Source organism: Molossus molossus, unplaced genomic scaffold (genome assembly GCF_014108415.1).
Source record: "Molossus molossus isolate mMolMol1 unplaced genomic scaffold, mMolMol1.p scaffold_m16_p_16, whole genome shotgun sequence".
In the NCBI taxonomy this organism is placed as follows: domain Eukaryota; kingdom Metazoa; phylum Chordata; class Mammalia; order Chiroptera; family Molossidae; genus Molossus; species Molossus molossus.
Genome location: NW_023425351.1, coordinates 12,112,699 through 12,127,307, shown reverse-complemented (window position 1 = coordinate 12,127,307; position 14,609 = coordinate 12,112,699). Strand labels below are relative to the sequence as shown.

General features: G+C 42.0%; 1 pseudogene; it reads left to right on the top strand.

Moving 5' to 3' along the window:
- Nucleotides 1-302: 302 nt before the first annotated feature.
- Nucleotides 303-13,085, top strand: LOC118631862 (annotated as a pseudogene).
- Nucleotides 13,086-14,609: the final 1,524 nt, after the last annotated feature.

Here is a 14,609-nt window from a genome sequence, read left to right as displayed (position 1 = left end):
TGAGTTTAATGACTTTACATCAAATGCCAAGTATATTGAAAGTAATTCCTGTATATTCCTCCTTCACATTCACCTGGGTTTTCTTCTCCTGCCACAGTCTCCTTGCCTTTTTGTACAGAGGGTCCAGGGATTGTAAAGTGGAAAGGAGAATGAGTTGATGGGTCAACAAGAATAAATTGCGTGGTGTGTGTAATGGTCAGATTACTTGAAAGATGTTTCTGTGTTCCCTTAGTTAGTAGAAGACACTCCAGGCATTTGCCTATATTACACAAGCTGTTTTGAGAGTTAATCCCTTTCCTCGTATGACTCATGGTCTTGCAGGTCCTTCTAGAGGGGATAAAAATACAATGGATTACGGCATTGCAGAGTCTGCAATTCCCAAGGAAGAAGTGGCTTTAGACATTTATATTCCGAGCTTGGCGACCGAGTGCCAGTGAGTGTGTCCGAAAGCAGTTGGAACTCGGACAGTTTGTGCTGCAATGCAAGGACAGGAAACATTGTGAGGTTCTGCAACCGTGGTTGGCTTGAGATAATACCATTGTATAACCAGGCGCAGCGACCGCTCCCACCGCTGAGAGCCCGGGGCCTGGCGTCTGGCTCCTTGGCTGCAGGCCAGGCAGAGGTCCTGCCGTCTGAAGGCAGGGTGTGTGTCCCCTCCCAGGCGGTCCACACACACAGTGCTGGCCACACCTCACCTTCCAGAGGAAATCTGGCCAGAAAGCCAGACTTCATGACTTCTCCTTTATGAGTCTTACCCACCCCCAGTCCTTGCCCAGGCTTTTGTTTTCCACTCGGTTGCAGTGGTGGTATTCACTCTGCACTCCCATCAGGATTTAAAGTCCCAGGCATTACATGAGCTGATGACAGGGTTATTGGAAAGATACTGTATCTTGCTGTGCCTAGCAGTCTCCACTGTTAGCACTGAACCCTTGCCCTTCAGAGAGCCCTAGCTCTCATCACCTCTACCAACCGCTCTTCCCACAGAGCTGGCCCATCAGGCAAGAGCACTCACCAAGGACTATTTTAGACGGATTTAGCAGCAATATTGTTTGATTTCAACTGGACATTGTTCTAGACACACAAAAGAGTTCAAGGATGTGGCTGTTGGGTTTTGTTCTTCTCCCCCCTCTCCCCACCCCAAGCTGTCAGGTTTCTCTGGGAAAATGGGATGAAAATGTTTGGGGACATTTCCACAATAAAACACTCTAAAATTTTTTTTTCCAGATTTCCTTTCTAGCCATGTCAAGATTATAACTCAAATCTGCAAAAGTCAGGAAATTCCAAATTTATGTTGACACTTTCCCCTAAAAACCCTCAGCAAATGATAAACAGTGTAGAACTTCTGTTTCAATTCAAAAGTTACAAATATGACCAGGTTGCTAAATTCTTCTAGCAAAAAGGTGCTTCAGGGTGAGAAAAAAATGGCCTTTTAGAAAGCAAATATAATCTTTCAGTCCAATACTTTTTCTAAGTGATGTCTCAGTAGAGTTGATGAAATGGTCACTTCAGGTAGGTTGGCTCCTAGATTTAATTTTTACAAATGGAAAGGAATTATATTTACTGATGGAAGCAAGTGAAAAAGTAGTGAAATTTATCCGTGAGATCAGTGGTTCTCAAGGTGAGAATGAGTACGTGGCACCCGCCAGGGGACTTTTGCGGAGCCCCCTCATCAGTTACCCTCAAAGGTTCTACAGCCCCAGTAGACCCCGCAGGGCAGGGGCTCCAGGGTGGGACGGGGCCGCTCCCAGCACTGCCGGCTGCGAGCTGAGGGGTGAGAGCAAGTCATCTGGCCTGTCTCACAGCCGGTTCCTCATCTACAAGTTGGAGACGGTACTAGCATCTACCTCATGGGTTGAGATCATGTACGCTAGCACAAGAAAGTTCTTCTAAAACTTTCTTTATAAAGATTGGTGAAAATATCAGTCATCCAGATAACAGTACTCACAGTGTCCTGGAAAATAAGCATCGTCGGCCTGAGTGTCAGAAGCGTATTAGCACACACTTCCCGTGAGAGCAGAAAGAACCTGATGGAAAGAAAATCTTCAGGGAAAAATTTCACAAGGAAAATGGAATGTTCCCTAGACAGATATTTCTAGGGCCACAGAAATGATTAATTATACTGACAAAGGCAGCGAAAGAGCAAAACATGTACCTTCTAGGTCCATGGTATGAAAGACCCATCAGTTGCAGAAAAACAAAAGAAAAAACAGAAAAGCACGTGGTTTGCATGTTATAATAAAAGAATCACAGTGCCAACAGAAATGTGGGCCTTCTAGGGGAACAGAAAGAGGCAGGGATAAGAGCTGTAGATTGCAGGTAACCAGTGAGGAAGCCAGGTGAAGCAGGACCAAGGGAGAAGGCAAGCCCACGGGCAGGGAAAGCAAGGTCTCTCTCCTCTTCACATTCCTTTGTACCTGTGATCACCTTTGGCTGAAGGCCTGGGACTGGGGAGAAGACTGGCCAAGCTCCGACAGACAGCCAAGTGTTGACACCACATGTCCAACTAACACAGTCCGATGACCCAGGAAAACTAAGCCACTTTTTTAGACTGTGGTATGCTAAGGAAATCTTGGAAGACTGAAAAAAGGCAAATCTGTTTTCTTTCATGTTAAAATTTTTTTTAAAAATAGAGAAAACCCACCAACAGTTCTGGCCATTAAATGAATAGATCAGCTTAATTTTCACATGTGTAAGGATATTATATTTAAAAGTCATCCATCAGTACGGAACCAAGAAGACTGTGGGAAGAGGAAACCCTCCCAGACCAATTTCATTTCCGTCTGTGATAGACAGTGAGACCATGTAATAAAGGCAGAACAATGGACGTGAAATCCAAGGAAACATGGGCCATCATCTGCTCATAGAATGGGGCTGGCTTCCTCCTCGCCTCCCTAGTCTTGGTCCCTGCTCCCTAACCACCTGCCAGAGGCTGCCCTCCTCGAGGTCCGCTTGCCTCCTGCTGTGTTTGCTTTTAGATTTGTTTCCAGCCATATCTGTTGTTTTCCAGGTTTAAGTGGCAGTCAAGATTCTGTGGAGAAATGAGGATAGGATTTGGAGTCAGAACAATAATGGATGTCTGGTTCTGTCATTTACTTCTTGTGTGGACTTAGGTGGGTCACTGACCCTTTCTGATGGAGATAGCCTTTCTTATCCAATAGGGATCAAAATACCATCCTTTCATGATGACTATGAGGATTAAAAATCAAGGACATCTGTAATGCACAGTTCAATAAAGGTTTTATTTATTCCTAACTTCTGATCTTTTCTAGCTGTGGGCTTTATCTGGGTCCTAGATCCTTACCAAAAGGTATGCTTTGGCTTCAAAACAGTCTAATGATGCACTTTGTTAGGCACTTGATTCTCTCCATGGGACCCACCATTGCCATATTTTAGTCTGGATTAGGAAAGTGAGCCACAGCCCCAAAGCCCAGGGATGTCAACAAGAGGAATATATCTGTCCCTCAGCCAGCCACCAAGGCTGGGGCCTTTCTTCCTTTTCTTTCAACATTCTTTATCTCCTTTCTTCCTTTTTAATTCCAAGGCCTTGATGTTGATAATGAGAAAATTAACGTACTTGTACCTGGGACCAAGATTATTTTCAGGACTAATTATCCGGGGGTTCAAATGACAGTAGTATTTCAATGCTGGTTTAAATAAAATTGGAGTCCCACAGAATTAGGGCCTTTCTCCCTTTCTTTTTCCCCTAGCAAGAAGCTCAGCCCCCATGCCCGTTGGCGTCTGACCCCAGGCTGACTTGGCCACATGTCATCCTTAATGCTGATACACCTGGATGTCCTCAAAGCTGGTAAATATTTACCTGTGCAGGAGGGAGGAAATGGCAGTTTCTGCACAGGGCAGGTGATGAGACAGCTCATTTCTCTGTGTCAATAGTGTGAAACAAACAATGGCAATGTGCAATGGTGGCACACTACCTGTTAGGTTCAGAGAAGGGAGCTACCCATGGCCATGACCTCCAGACTCCATCTCTGCACCTTTTGGAGCAGTCAGCTCAGGGCAGGCTGTTTTCTGCCTGTTGTCAGCTCTTTACTTCATCATGCTGCCCTCCACACTCTAGAGGAGGTGACCTCAGAGATTGTGGCAGGGACTTTTCTATTTTCCCCAAAGCGTTTAAGAATTAAATGTCTATTGCCTTCTTGTTATTCTCAGTCTGCCTGTGACTTCCATCTGGCAACTCTCTGCTAAGGAAGATAAAAGAGAGTGGGGAAAAGATATGCTGAGATATAAAGAAGCAAATATGCTTCTGTCTAGGAAGAGGCAGCACTAGACTGCTTCCAAAAATGTACATACAAAGTTGAGAAAACTGTCCCAAAATGTTCTGAAACAGGAGGAAAATTTTGCTACTAAAGGAAAGGGAAGCCAGTATGGTTTCCTTGATTAACTATTCAGATTTCTGTTCCACTGTCCTTTTCAGTGTGGGTAAATAGAGTCTCAGCATACAAATGGAATTGGCAACTAAATTTTCAGCACATCTGAGGGAATCACTCACCCCTTTCAGACACTTTAAGCTTATCAGGATACAGCAATATTCGTTTATAGTAAATGACTTCTGATGAATTTAGGTAAAGGGTAGACAAGAGTTCTTTGTACCATACTTAGATATTATTTTGCAATTAATGGGTTTTAAAAAATAAAGCTAACACTTCAAAGAAAAAAAAGCCTGGGCTGTGAAAAATAACCAAGACAGCTAAATAGCTAACCATAGCATAGGTAAACAATACATACGATACAGAGTGATATCTTTCCTCTTTGAACATTCATTCAACCAACAATGACTGAGCTCTAGGGAGAGCCAGGTTCTCTGGTGGGGGGATGTGGCTATGAACAAGCAAAGAAAGGGAGTGCAAACAGAGGTCTGCAAGATCCCTAACGTGATCCACTCTGCCAATGGTGATGTGTGCTGCCCCAATGAGCAGAGAGGAGGCAAGTGAACTCTGCAAGTGGCCAGGTTGTCGGGAAGGCCTCTGACAGGCATTGCCATTAGAGCAAGTCCTGTTAGTGAACAGAACCAGCTATGTGAAGATCCAGGTGAGCACCCAGCCTGGGAGAACAATACATGCAGTGTGACTGGAACCAGGTAGGGGCTGGAGGATCAGCCAGAGGTCAGTTCATTAATTAATGTATTGATTAATTAATGGAGGAACCCTAAAGAATATAACTAGTTCAATCTCATCATTAAATAAGTGGATACACATGTCTAGGGCGTTTTCTTATCTATATCACATAAAGAGTTAATGAGAGACTAGGACTAGCTCTAAATTCTTTTGGTAGGTGGATCTTCTTACAATGTTGTTTAAAACCAATTTCTCTATTTCTTGTTTCAATTTTCCCAAGGATTTTTTTCCTTGCTAGGCTTCAAGACCTCAGACACACAATCATAAAGAATTGCCCAAATCCCATCTGTAGTGAAGATCAAACAGGAATTGAACAAGCAAACAATAAACATCATATTGACTTAACCCAATCACATCAGGTTAATTCTGAAGGGTACCTATTACTGGCTGGTGACATGGTTTAACAGAGTGAGTTTAAATTTCATCATATATTCATTGGGCAGGCAATGTTCACATGCCCAAGCATTGTTAATTAGTGATCTAGAATTGCTAGACAACAAGGGGGAGCAAAACTTCAGCGGAATTTAGGAGCAGCAGGGTATAAAGAGACCGTATCTTGATTGACACTGTCTTCAAAGGTCTACTAATCCTACTATCTATGTGAATTGTTTTATGACCCAAGTTGAGTTACCAACTGAGCTAGATATTGATGGAAAATACTCTAAAACAAATAGCACTTAGATTCTTGCTTATCATGATAAGATTAGCATGTGCAGATAGGCTTCTGAAAACCATTCTATTTTTTGTGTGACAGAATTAAATTGACACCAGAGAGGTAAAAAGAAGAAGACATTGCTTCTGTGAGTCAGGTGCCTGTGGACTTCCGCTGTGCCTATGTTAGCCTAAATTTGTTACAATGTAAAATATGGACACGCCCTGGTTGGTGTGGCTCAGTTGGTTTAAGTGTCATCCTGTGCACATAGAAGGGTTGCAGGTTCAATTTCTGGTCAGATTATGGGTTTGATCCCAGGGCACATACTGGAGGCAACCAACTGATGTTTCTCTCTCATTCTCCCTCTACCTTCTTCTCTCTCTAGAATCGATGAAAATCATATCCTCAGATGAGGATTGAAAAAATAAATAATATATGGACACACAGAATCAATTTCGCTCTATGAGTTACATTTTATTCATGATTGAAATATTCAGGAGAGTTGGCTGTACATATGAAAAATATTTTCAAGGAACTTTAGCTAATGTGAATTTGCTTGTCAGGAAATCTGAGATCCTCATTCCCTACCAGAGCCATGTGATGGCCACCTTGGTTCATAGAGCTGATCAAAAAAGGTGCCTTGCACCCTGGCCAGTTTGGTTCAGCGGTTGGAGTGTCGGCCTGTGGACCAGAGAGTCCCAGGTTCAGTTTCCACTAGGAGCACATACCAAAAAAAAAAACAAGTGCCTTGCATTTATAGTTAGTTATACTCAGCCGGTTGTGAAAATAATTTTCAGTTTATTTTCTGCACACAAGGGAAATATAATTATATGTTATTAAATATAATAAATGTCTGAGCACAAAGTCTTGCAGTGAACTGAGTGCAGGTTACACACAGACCAAATATACCTGCTCTCTGGCTTCTGTGCTGGGATTTGAGAGGACTAGAAGATGAAGCTCCTCGTGGGCTCAGGAAGTAGTTTGGTAGATTTGGGAGATAGTTTTACAGGTCTGGAAAGAGAAGGTGACTGAAAGCTGTTGCTTGGACACCAGAGGACTTGCTTCTCTTTCTCCCGTCTCACAGGAAAACGAACAGGGAAGTGAGCAGAGAGGGGAGCAAGGAGGGGTGAAGGAGGCTGTTCTTGGGTCCAATCCCCAGGGCGCTTTGCCCACCTACCATGCTGCACCCTAACAATTACAGGAAACATGAAGAGTCTCTTTGATTATTAAACTAAACCCTGCACATTTTTTCCTTCTTTGTTGGTTATCAGACATATCACCTAGTCATATGTACACAGCTCTAGAAACTAGAGGCGATTTAGGAGATATGCATCAAAATAACTTTCCTTATTTGATAAGTGAGAATATAAATGATGAGGGCAAGGCAAGGCGAAGGCGAGTAGAGGAGAATATTGGAAGAATTCAAATGAGAAATTTATTCTTGCTTTGAGGCAATAATCTAGGGCTGGAAAGGAGAGAATATATATAAAGTATGAACAAAGAATTACCAGAATTTTATGACATAACCTTGTTTTGGAAGGTTAGTCCCCAATGAGTTAACTATAAGGGGGATGGATTCAGCCAAGGCCATTTTAGAAAACGTTTGTTCTCCAGGTGTTGGTTCAGAGTTGCCATCCTGAATTTTAATTGGCCGTTCTGTGAACGTACATAAGTAATGGCTTTTTTCTTGCATTCTTTCTCTTCACTTGGTGAAACTCCCTTGACCCTTTCTGCTCTTGTTTAACAATGAAATCAATGGCAGCACTGCAATTTGAGGAGACAAAAAGGAGTCCCTTAGGGTCTGCAGGCTCTTTTTCTCAGAGGAAATTAATTTGGGTGTTCTTCAATCAGTGCCTAAAACCGCTGAGATTCCTACAGCAGATGAAGTCCTGGCAGTGTAGGCGACAAATGAAAGGCCCAGAAAGCATAAGCTTTTCACCTAAAAAGGCAAACCGCCTTCACAACAAACAATCCATCTCTCCCAATAAGAAACTGAAAAAGATAAGGGTTCTGCTTCGCCTACATCCATGCATGGGCCTGGGAGTAAAAGTTTTCCATCTTAAACTCCAAGGACATGTGTAAACAGAGGCTCGGAGCTTCCTGGAGGCTGCTTACAAAGAAGAACTAATCAGAAGCCTTTCATCTCTGACCTTTTACCTTTAGCTCTATTCTGGGGCATGGAGGTGACGGGGCTTGTTCCTTTGTGCCCAAGGAAGTGACAGGCAGTCTCCTGATCAATATCCCCCTCTAGTAGTGTCCCCAGAATTTTAGAAGAGGGATCAGAAAACGAAGCAGAAATCAATACTTAGGTCTAGTGAGAAGGAGATTATCATCACATTAATTTCATTTCTGAAAAAGAAGAAAACAACAAAGGCAAACCGATTACCTTTGTGACAGTTAGGACATGAGGGCACTTTCTAAAGCAGTGAGGAACTGAGATCTTGGGTTTGAGTCCATTTAATTTAAGCCCAAGGTGAGATGTAGCTAGGTTTCTCAGATCTGATATTCTCTGTGCTGTTCACCATGCTTGACTCTCAGCCATCACTAGTTGGATAATAATTTACAGCAGAAAAACAAAGAGGAATCTCTAACAGCAGATCTAAGTTTTTAAGAATATTTACGTCAATAGATAAATGAGGAAGTTTGGGAGAAATCAACAAAGCAATTAAGAGACTGGAGGGGTTGATTTATAGGGAAGATCATCCCTTTGATGTTTAGCTGGGCTAACCAATGATTCTTTTTTCCTTTTTGACGTGAATTAGGGAATAGGAGATGAGTAAAGATTAAGATTAGTAACCTACAAATGCCTGACATGAATAATTTTATAGGAGAGATGGGAATTTCTTTCAAATTGGCCAACATAATTGGTAGTTCTAAGAAATTAATTCAAAAGTATTTATGAATGCTTGTGTCTCTCAGGCAGCTCTCTTTTATTGCTTCTTATATTGAATATGCACTCACTCTTTGTTAGTTTAACATGAAAAAAAACTTCTATTTAAATTCTTAATAGAAGGATGTTTGAAATATGAAAACAATTGCCTTTGAAAAACAATAAAAACTCACCCCATGAGATATTTAAAATGACATCAACACATGTTGTATCACAGAGCAATGAGAAGACGGACTTTGTCTCATCCATCTCTGTGATGTAAAATTTCTTGTAGGAAATGTGTCTTAAACTTTTTAACATATCTTTTCTTTATTTCTTTTTTTTTTTTAATTTTATTGCCATGACTGCAGCCCAAATATGTTTTCTTTTTGAACTTAGAAATTTAAGAAATTCACTCTTCTAATTAGCACAAGATTAAGATTTGAGGGCGGTCTAATTCAGATAACTCAACATCTACTTAGTTGTTATTTGATTTTTAAAAATTAAGAGCGTAAGCAAGAGGTGGGTGCTCAGTTAGAGTCACATCATTACAGTCAGTCACATCATTACCAGCACATGCTCTGCTCGGCAGGTATTTAGTACAGCAGCCCACCTGGCCTTCCTGCTTCTCATACACTCTGGCTTGTGTCACCTGCTAACTTAATTATGCCACCCTTTAAGTGGTTTGCCATTATACTTAGGATAAAAATACAAGCCCCTAACCACACATTTCAAGAACCAACAAGACTACCATCTCCTACCCCCTCTCTGATCCACTTCCCACCACACCTCCTCCACCTTGTTCTGGCTCACTTCACCCACATCCACCGAGCCCAGTCCTGATTCTGGGTCTTGGCTGTTTCCTCTGCCTGGATTACTCTTCCTGCCTGTCCTCTCAGGACTGACACCTTCCCTTCCTTCAGGTCTTGCTTAGGTGACATCCCTTCAGAGGGGATGCCCCTTGACAGAACTAGGTCAAGCAGCACACACCATTCCTATCATACTACTTGATTCTAACAGAGTATTTATTGCTTGCTTGAATTGTATTACTTATTCACTATGTGTTTATAATGTGTCTTCTTCATTAGTGTACTCCATGGAAGAGTGACCGTCCTGTCTGTTGTGGGGTCCCCAGCATTTGGGGCAGTATGCAGCACAGGGTAGACACCCAATTTGTATTTATTGGAAGAAAGGCAAGAAAGAAGGAAGAAAGGGAAGAAAAAGAGAGAAGGAAGGAAGGGAGGGAGGGAGGAGGAGTAGCACATGCTGCCATCATCGTGGGGCTCTAGAAAGAAGCAGGAATATACAGTAGGAGCTCCTGAAAAGCAGAGGCAACATGCTTCTGTTATAGTGTATGCCTTGTGACAAGCACCTTTGCAGATATTTTAGAGATGGCAGACACTTAATAAATAAGCTAAAATTTACAGTGAAGAATAATCATAAGAAGGCAACTGCAATAATTCAGTAGTCCCCCGTTATCCACGTGGGATATTTTCCAAGACCCAAAGTAGATGCTTGAAACCATGAATAGTACCGAACCCTATATATACTATGTTTTTATTATACATGAATACCTATGATAAAGCTTAATTTATAAATTAGGCCCCATAAGAGATTAGCAACAATAATACTAAAACTGAACAACTATAACAATACACTGTAATAAAAGTTATGTGAATGTGCACTTGTCCCAGAGCACAAGCTAGTGAGGATCAGAACAGGGGTCTGAGGACAGGTCATGGAGCTCATCCACATGTGAACTAGTAACTGATGGGGTGGGAGTCCCACTTGCTCTGGGAGACGAGGCTCACAGAGTGGGGAGTGAAGAACAGAGTAGAGAACAAGTGGTGGATGGCACAGTCGTGAAGAGGGTATGGGAGAGGCAGAGGTGAAGTGTTCTCAAACCATGTTCAAGCACCGTAGGGTGGACTTGTCATTTGGAGCCTCTCCTGATTTTCTGTTTTATTCTGTGCCCAAAACATAGTACTCATCCAACAAATGGTTCTTGACCTGATAATTAGGGTGACTTTGGGGACTACTAATAAAAGTAGTGAGATGAGGTAAAAAGAGTTGGTTGAGCTCAGGCAATGGGCCAGCATGCATTGGGTCTCCATTGCCTGGACCTCAGGTAAGGAGAACACCTGAGTGGGAGGAATTCACAGAGGGGCCAGACTGAACCACCTGGGCAACAGATTCATGACGCAGGCTCACTGAGGTACTTAGTTTACTTATTCACTACCTGAATATTTCTAAGGGAAATAATAGACTATTAAAATGTTGTCTGGGTTGTAACCTTTGGGAATATATCCTTAAGGCTACTTTGAAGGAATTCAACACAGAAAATGTATGAGTTCCTTCTAAGTGCTAGAAATTGCATTGGGTTTTTCTGTCTGTGGATAAACGTTCCCTCCTGAGGCTGACTTCTTTCATCCCACAGCACATGTCCTGGGTAGACTGTGCAGATACACCATAAAAAGGCCCAAACCTGCCTTCACATGGGCACTATAGTACCCAGTGGGACCATGCCCTTGGCACTGCCCTAACCAACCTTGATAAAATGGGTGACCATTTTTGTGGGCTCGCAGACAGATTTCCAGATGCCTTATCTAGGCCCTGGAATCAGCTGCTCAAGCCTGACTCACTCCTCCGTTTGCCAGCAGATCCCGGAGGCCCACAATGTGAGGAAATCAGCAATACACAATTGGGGAGGTCTTTTGTATGGCAACTGAGCTTCACTTTTCCTGGCTCTAAATAGCACCTATGCTATGGCAACATGATGTGCAGGGGCAGTTCTATTTTAGTTGTTCAGTAACAACCTATGGTTTTATGTTAAACTGAAATGACAAGGGATGTTTCCCTTAACATTATAGCTTCATCTACAAAATGATTAAAACACCCATGCACTGTAAAGTACAGCATAGGAAATGTAGTCAATAATAATGTAATAACTATGCATGGTGCCACGTGGGTACTAGACTTATCAGGGTGATCACTTCGTGAGTTATATAAATGTCTACTTACTATGTTGTAATTATCCATATCCAGCCCAGATCACTCAATCAGAGAAACAGTTTGTGGTGTTTGAGGACAACCATTATTTCTCCGCTTTCTATCCAACAAAGACAAACTATGCGTGTGAAGCTTGCCTCCCGAAATGTGGAGAGCTACACCAAGTTGGAGAACACCATGAAATCTGAGGATCTCCTGGATCATGGACCTTCCTTTCAAAGATGTCCCTGCCTACAGTCAGGATACTTTTAAGTACATTATGAGAACAACGGCTCTTTCTTTACTATCACCAGCATGACTTTAGTCATCAGGGTCTCTCACTGGGGTAATATTCTGTAGAAGAAAATGGGGACTTGAAGCATGGAGGGCCTATGCTTCCGGGGCCGTTTTCATGCTATGATTACCTGACACAGCCAGATAGTGTTATTTTCTCCACCCATTCTCTTAAGACCATCTTTCCTGCTGCTGCCCAGGATGTTTATTACCGGGATGAGATTGGAACTGTTTCCACCTGCCAGCCACCTCTTTATTTTGGATGATTCTATAGAGATGGAAATCCAGCCTTGTTTCCTTCTTTTTGGAGGGTGGAAGACACATTACATCTTTGGCTACAACCTCCCAAGCTATGAATAACTGTAACTTGGGTGACCGATATGCACTGAGAATAAGGTTTCTGGACCATATATTTAATAAGTGATAGATTCTCTGACTGTGAAGACCATCTTGCCTGTAGGAGCCAGGAACATCCAAATTGCCAGTCCCTATGAAATCAGCCATGCTTCAGATAAGCTGCACTATGCCTACTTGGACACATTTGGCCACCCTGTGATTGTTTCCTAAAAAGAAAAATCTGGAAGGACAGCACATTCAGGACATCATGGTGCACTACACGTCAGCAAGGTGCTCATGCACCTGGAGCCCCTGCTGGTGGTGGCCGTTTTCTACATCTTGTTCTTCACAGTCATCATTTACATCAGGGCTGGACAATTGCATCACAAAGGATCTGGCCCTGGAAGCCAGGATGAAGGTGACCTGCATCACAGAGCAGGTCTCAACCCTGCTCAATAAGAGAATAGATCTCTACCATCACTTTGATGAGACTGTCAGTAGGTGCAAGCAGTCCTGGGACGTGGCCACCCTCAACAGTGGCAGGAAGAGCCTGGAGAAGGAACACAAGGCCTTGACCAGTGAGATCATGCTGCTGCAGTCCAGGCTGAAGACAAAGGGCTCTGACCTGTGCGGCAGAGTGAGTGGAATGCAGAAACTGGAGGCACAGGTCAAGGAGCTTGTGCTGAAGTCAGCAGTGCAAGCTAAGTGGTGGTGGCAAACTCAAGAAAGACACATGCGTTGAGAATGAAAAACTCATCTTAGGAAGTAACAGGAGCTGGTCATCAAGATCAACCACATCCTGGATGCTCTGTAGCCCCTGTTAGTTGTCTCCAGGGTGGGCCCAGTGTGCTGCACTTACAGATGGCAGGTGTGGGGGCGGAGGGTGAGCTCTGAGGCCAATGAAGGTTGGCATCTGTGTTTTGTGAAAGCCTTCAAGGAAGAGAAGCTTCAGACAACACAAGAAGCTGCGTTTTTGTCCCTAAACTGATCCTCAAGCAAACAAAGAAATCACCAAAAACTCAAATTACATTAAAAATATAATACCTTTGTGTTTTGAAAGAAAGACATTTTCAATATTTGATTGGTTTTGTTTTGTTCTGAAGCTGCAGATATTCTTTCAAGCCTGTAAGCTTCTTATTTCATGCCCTTCTAATTCCTAATGTTTGGGTATTTTGCAAGTGTGTGCATGTTTTTTAAAATGTGTGTCACTGCCTGGCCAGTGTAGCTCATTGGTTGAGTGTCAACCCATGCAATAAGAGATCACTGGTTCGATTCCTAGTCAGAGCACATGCCCAGGTTGTGGGCCTAATCCCCAGTGGGGGCCAATCGATGTTCTCTCTCATCAATGTTTCTATCTTTCTCTCCCTTCCTGTCTCTCTAAAATCAATAAAGAAAAAAAAAAATTTTTAAAATAAAATGTGTGTGACCAAATAAAATAAAGCAGGGACTGTGAAACAGGAAAAAAAAAAAAAAGAATTTTGATAAAGTATACCCCCCCTTAATACGGATGCATTGCCATCCAAAAATCTTATCTTAAATTTAAACAGTTTAAAAGGATGTGACTTCTAGAATATTGAGAATATTTAAATCTGTAAATAAAACTTTATATCACTTTCAAATGCATCAGTGGAATTCCAGTAACACAGTTATTTCTTAACTGCTATTACCTGTTTAAATACTGCAACAAGATTTTCATCAATAGTCAAAAATTTGACATCAATCCATTTTCCTCTTCAAATCTATATTTCTATTTCACATTCTTTTCAGAATATTATCTTAATGTAACATATTTATATGCTTGAGAATTTATTTTACTGAACACTCATCATTTGTTCCCAGAAAAATGTACATAATTAAAATTTAGTATTTTTAACAATTCCTGTGACCAAATGGTGCTGTTAAAAAAAATTTATCCTAGATGGAGTAACTGATGCAATTTTTTCTAGTATATAATTGAAAACTTTTTCCAATATTGATAAGTAATTATTAAATCTGATGGTAAAATTTTGTTGGAAGTATCTCTTCATGACATACAGAAGTAGAGTTGTTAACTTGGTTGAAGGAGACAATATTTCAAATGGTTTCTTATTTGATGGCTGGGAGATTTTTGCACTTTGAGGCAATGTATCAGAGTGGAATGTTCTTTTCCTGTCAACTCAGGTCAGACATCCTGTGAAGGCAGAGGTGGGAAGACACTGAGCCTTGAGGTCAGAGCACATATGAAAGTTGAGGGTAGGAGTTGGGACAGCCTTCTTTAGGAAAACACGAACTACCCATCTAGAAAATCAAGCCAGAGCACTGAGAAGATGTTTATAGAATCTCCTGGTGCATTCTCTTT